This window comes from Cavia porcellus, unplaced genomic scaffold, assembly GCF_034190915.1.
Source record: "Cavia porcellus strain 051 isolate PalLab524CR breed Dunkin Hartley unplaced genomic scaffold, mCavPor4.1 scaffold_15, whole genome shotgun sequence".
In the NCBI taxonomy this organism is placed as follows: domain Eukaryota; kingdom Metazoa; phylum Chordata; class Mammalia; order Rodentia; family Caviidae; genus Cavia; species Cavia porcellus.
The window spans coordinates 58,919,576-58,925,575 of NW_026947498.1; positions in this window are offsets into that span (position 1 = coordinate 58,919,576).

The following is a 6,000-nucleotide window of genomic DNA, read 5'->3' on the forward strand; positions in this document are numbered from 1 at the left end:
AACAGACAAACTGAGTTTCAGGGTGAGTCAGTAAATATTTCAGATGACAAAGTATGTCCAGGATTCCAAGCTATGATTTCTGTTTCTGTTTCTATACCCATTTTTTAGCCTTTTCAGATATATATTTCACTAAGACACTTTAGGTTTATCTATTAGTTTAACATAGACGCTTCAAAAATCCTAAAATTTCCTAATATTAAGAGAGGCTGAATTCCTGTTAGGAAAAGTAGACAAAGTATTTATGAAGTTCTAAGCAAACTGATATCTTTGGGAGATATCAACTGATCACAGTTGGCAAGAAAAATTTAAGTCTCTCTGATTTTACAGAGTTGTTTTCTGTTTATAGTCTGTTAGCTCAGTTTAAGCATTAGTGTACATATTGGGTGCGCTTGTGCACATGTGTTAGAGGTGTCGATGGGGTAAACAAATAGTTTAATATAGAGCAAAGTAAAACCAAAGAATAAGCACACAGTATACTACAGAACAACTCAAGTGTTCTGAGACTTTGAAAAACATTATGGCCAAACAAAATGTTCTGCCAGGGGCAACATGGGTTAGCTCTCTATCATCTCAGTGGGGTCAGGTTATATTTTCAGGTTCTATGGACCTTCATGACACAGCCTAATACACTAGGTTCTTGTGTGGCCGAGTTGCCCAGTAAGACCAGAGATTCCATTTAGGGTCCAGAAAGGAGGAGCTAATTTAGTTTCTTTCACAGACCTGTATCTTTTCCAGAGAAAGAGTCCACCACAAGCACCTCCAAAGAGAAGGAAAAGAGGCATGTTTTCTAGGAGAGGTGATAGTTCTGTAAAAACTTCTTTTTCAATTGGATGAGGGTACCATTAGAATCTTGTACTGGGAACTATCATTAATTAAAGGCAGAGGTATTGTTCAGATGTGATCTCATTTAATCACCAAAGAAAGATCTTGACAATGCAGTGTTTATCAGATTTTCAGATGAGAAACTAACAGTTCAGACATTTTAACTGATTTTCTAAAAAACCTTTGCAGATGATAGAGTCTTAACCACTGTGCTACACTGGCTCCCAACACGGTGTAAAAGAGGGTAAATTATCCACGTAGGATCCAGGTGGGCAAGAACTAAACTGAGCAGAGTCCCCCTTGGAAATTAGCAGGCAACTTTAAATCCTAACCTTCATTTCGAGAGGAACTCTCTTCCATGAACATATTTGATATTTTTCTGGTTTTTGACTGGGTACCATTTTTTAAAAAATAATAAAACTTTGGGGTAAAGGCATAGCTAAATGATAGCATGCGTGAGACTCTGTTTCAATCCCCAGCGCTGAAACAAGATAAAAGGTAATGTATTTAATTGTTTTGTAAAACACACTATTTTTTCATCTCCTGGAGCAAGAGAAAAATGTCACATAAAATTATTCACATACAAAAACTTCTAAGCTGATCACATAAAGATTAGTTTACCCTAAAGGAAAATTACATGGAAGTTCAAATATATCTAAAATAAAGATGTCTATGGATACATTACTATGAGTATCAGTGACACTGGTAGTTTTAAAGACCAGTAGTCTTCACAGAAAGTTCATTCTAATGTTCTTGAAAAGTAACATCTATATATATTTGTATATTTTTGGTGAGACCAAATTTAATTAGGTTTGCTTATTTGACATTACCAATACTCGGGTCAAGATATAAAGAAAACGAATCACAAAAAGAAGTTATTTGCAATGCATACATTGACACAATGATTATATCCAGAATAAATAAATAGCACAAAACTTTAAACCAATGAAAAGATACAGATAAACACAAACAGGAAAAAAAAATGACTTATGAGCAAAACCACTCAACACCAAATCAAAGATAAGCATTTTAAAATCACGAGTTACTCTTTCAGTCCTTCAGATAACCAAAAGACAAAAAGGTTAACAATATTAGGTATTGAAGAAGATATGGGAAAAATAAAGATATTGACGCAGCTAGTTAGAAGAACTAAAATTTAGCAGAATATGACCATATTTATTAAAAGTGAGTTTTTTCCTAACAACTTTGAGGCGTTCCCCAAGAACATGTAATATCTATACATATATATAGATATATATATAGATATAGATACATAGTAAACTAGTAGTGCTTTTGATAAAAATGTAGGGAATATCCACCCGCAGTAGAATATCCAAACAAATTCTACACAGGTTAGCTACAGCCACACATACCAACATTGATTAATTGTGTAGATATCGTGGGAAGCAAAACATAAATTTTAGAAAAATATGCAAATGAGTCCGTTTCTATGAAATATAAAAAATAAAGTGATTTCTACTCTAAGTATACAAACGTGGGAGACCTGGCACAATGGCCGTGAATTAGGGCACGCGTGCTGCAGCTGCCCTGCAGAGCCCTCTCGGTTGACACAGGAGCAGTTCTCTTGCAGCAGAGCCTTGGATACTCGCGTCTAATTGCATCGCTGTCATTGTGCAGTAAGCGGGTTTTGGGTCGCAGTTTGGCCAACTGGTCTCTAAAAGTTTAGCCACCAGTGCTCCAGAGACTTTCAAGGCAATGACATACTTTAGATGGAAGTGATCTCTACAAAGGAGAACTGTAAAATCGGGGTGGGGTACCCCAAAGGCTTAAACTGGGTTTGTCAAATTTTGGTTTTTGAACACTGAGAAGTGGTTGAGGCATTTCACTTCTACTATTTGCATCTTTTGGTTTTTAAGAAACTATTTTTTAATTGTTTCTGGTACCCCCAAAATTAGCATGCTTTCTCCAAATAAGCAAAGAAAAAGCCTGATCCTTACCTCTGGTATGTATTGTTCATTTGACTGTGGTTGTGACTGAACTCCTGAGAATTTACATTTCAGACTGAAGACAAAAGAATTCAGAAGCCCATTATAAATGGAAAACTATTCTAAATTTACAGCCTGACTTTGTCTTCACCACCACTTGGGAACCACTAGTGTGGATTCCATATCTGCCCCTGCCTGGCAGCCAGCCTGGGAAGGAGCACTAATTTTAAAAACAAAGATGGATTTGTCTCTGAATTCTGGTCTTGCCCAGTTCTGACCCCAGTTTTTTCCCTTATACAATGAACTAATAAAACAAACCTACCTCATTGACTCATTGAATTTTTATATGGATGGAATTAGTTACTTCATACAAAGTACCTGATGTGCAGTAAAGCACTCATAAATAACATGTTCTTGATTTATCCAAATCCCTAGTACAAGGAAATCTGTTCTGATTCTTTTTGTTTCTCCCAGATGTCTGCCACTTCAACTTTATCTTACAATTAAATATTTCTATTCATGTTACTTTCCTGAGGCTTAATGGTGATATATAGCTTAATTTTTTCTTTAGGTGATCAATATTCTAGCTATTTCTAAAATTTTTAAAAAGAAAAGAAATACAAGTATTGTACTTAATTATGTTTCTTTCTTTCTTAAAAGCACTGGCTGAAGTCATGAAACCATTACTTCAGAGTGCTCTGACATTATTAAAACAAGTTACTCTGGGTCAGTATGAGGGGAGCCCTACACTTATTTTAGTAGAAGAGGTGGGGAGGCCTCTAAGGAGTAAAAGAATGGATCTCTTATTGGCTCATATATAACATCATTTAAAAATAGTTTATTTTATTAGTATGACCAGATGGTTTCCAGTTATATATAGAAATACCCCAAACGACACTGATTTTCCTGACGAATATCCCCTAAAAGGCGGTTAACCTAGACTGAAGGGTATATATCTATTTAGGGAAAAGTTTTGTTCAAGGATTATATTGTCCACTGACATGAGCTATTCCTTGAGATTGCAAAATCCTAATGAAAAGCATTTGATTGAGCCAGAAATAGGTTCCAATTTTTACTCCTCCACTTCCTGGTGAGGTGGCATTTATAAACTGCTTCATTTCTTTATTTGTAAACAGAGTTGGTCATTACTCACAGAGTTCTGAGATTTTTTTTAAATATTAGGAAAGACTCTGGCATGGAGCGGGATGCCTGGTAAGCATTCAACATGTGTTAGGTGAAATATTAGCTGACTTAGTAGTTCAAATTGGACACGTCTTCAAATTTTAGATTCTAGTTTCAAGATGGTAAGGATCATAATGCAGAGCAAAAAGTTCTAGTCTTGCAAGTAAGAAAAAAAACTACATTCTGCTTGCTAGTTAGCTTTTGTCAAATTTCTCCCGTTTCCTAAATTTAAAATTTTTTTTTTCTGAATTGGGGATTAAATTCTAGGCCTTTGCACTGAGCTAAATCCCCAGCCCATTTTTATTTTTTATTTTTGAGACAGGTTCTCACTAAATCACCAGCTTGCCTGGGCTCAGCTCAAACTTGCAACCCACCTCCCAGGGGATGCTAATCTTGTATTACAGACCTGTGCCACCAAGACCGGCTGTGAGTTTTAATTTCTTAGTGTATACAATAGGACATGAGTCCTATTCATTGTTAGGATTGTTGAAGGGGACAAAATCTGTCACTATATGCCAACAATATTTACATTCTGCTGTTTCTAAAAACAACCACCATTGTTAGACATGGACTTGTGGTTTCTCAAATTATTAGTGTCTGATGGGAAGGATGGACTTGAGAAAATCCAGAATTCTGACAAGGTTCTGGAATTCTTTGATCTGCTCTATGCAAAGTCAGACAACAACTGCAGAGCAATGTTGAAGATAATTACCTGTTTCTGGAGAAACATCACCACCTTCCTTGACTTTATGCTTTCCAGCTCAGTAAGATGAAATAGTTGCATAAGAATTTAAATCCTCAAACTGAATGTAATAGTTTCTGAAAACGCAACAAATCAAATTTTATAACCAATTGGCTACATTGTTGGGTAAATGAAAGGATAAGGCTTCTGAAAGCCCGAGTTCTTTCATGGTCTAGGTACAGTAAGTGGTGGGTGTGCAGCATGCATGAATGCTCACATAGCATTCCCTGAAAGAAAGTAACATAAGTTAGATTTCAGTTTTATCAAATACAATTACTTATTTTATCCTTTTTTTTTCTATTAGAAAAAAGTCTCTTTACTGTCTATGTAATATATTTTTACTAAAAACAAAAAAGTAAATACTATAAACAAAGTCTCCTATCAACTCCCTTTTTCCAAGATGACTACTATTATCAATTCACTGAATATCCTTCCAGAACTTCTCTCTTCACATTTTTAGTCAATTACACACAAAAAATATATATATACTTTTGTTAGTGTGCATTTGTACACGAATAATTCCAACTTTTCTACAGCTAGGTTTTTCTTCTACTGTATGCACCATGTCAGCTTACAGATAGCTCCCATTTCCTTTTGAACTGTTGTGTAATACTCCTTAGGATGGATGAGCTATCTTCTGTATAACCGTTTTTGCATTAGCTTTCTGTTGCTGTAACAAAACACCTAAGAATATCAACTTTTGGCTCCTACTTTGAGCCCAATTATTTTTGGCTCCTCCTTTCAAAGGTTTCAGTCCATGGTCACTTGGCCCAGTGGTTTAGGGGCTATGGTGACACAGAACCCCATATTGACATGAGCAAGATGTAAAAAGCTTGTTTACCTCATGCTGCTGGGAAGCAAAGAGGAAGACTGGACCAGTGTCCCATTCAAGGCACATCCTCAGTGACCTGACTTCCTTCCGCTAGTGCACACCTTCCACCACCTCCCAAGAGTGCCGGAAGCTAGCAATCAAATGAGATTTGAGTCATCACAACTTACCTATTGATTTTAAAATGACTTAAAAGTGAGTCATTTCAAATATTTTTGCTCTCAAAAATATAGCTGCAGTGAATATATTTGTCCATCCTACTCAGGTGCATGTAGAGATATAAAAAAGCAATTAGTGATTGTAGGTTTTACATACGTAAAGCTTTAATACTGACAAATTACCTTTCTGGGTGCTTGTACAGTTTATACTCTCAGTAACATGTCATGGTATTTATTTCCATATACTTCCTCCAATGCCTGATATTAAATACTTCAACTTTTACATTAAGCAAAATCTCCACTGCTTTTATTTGTATTTCT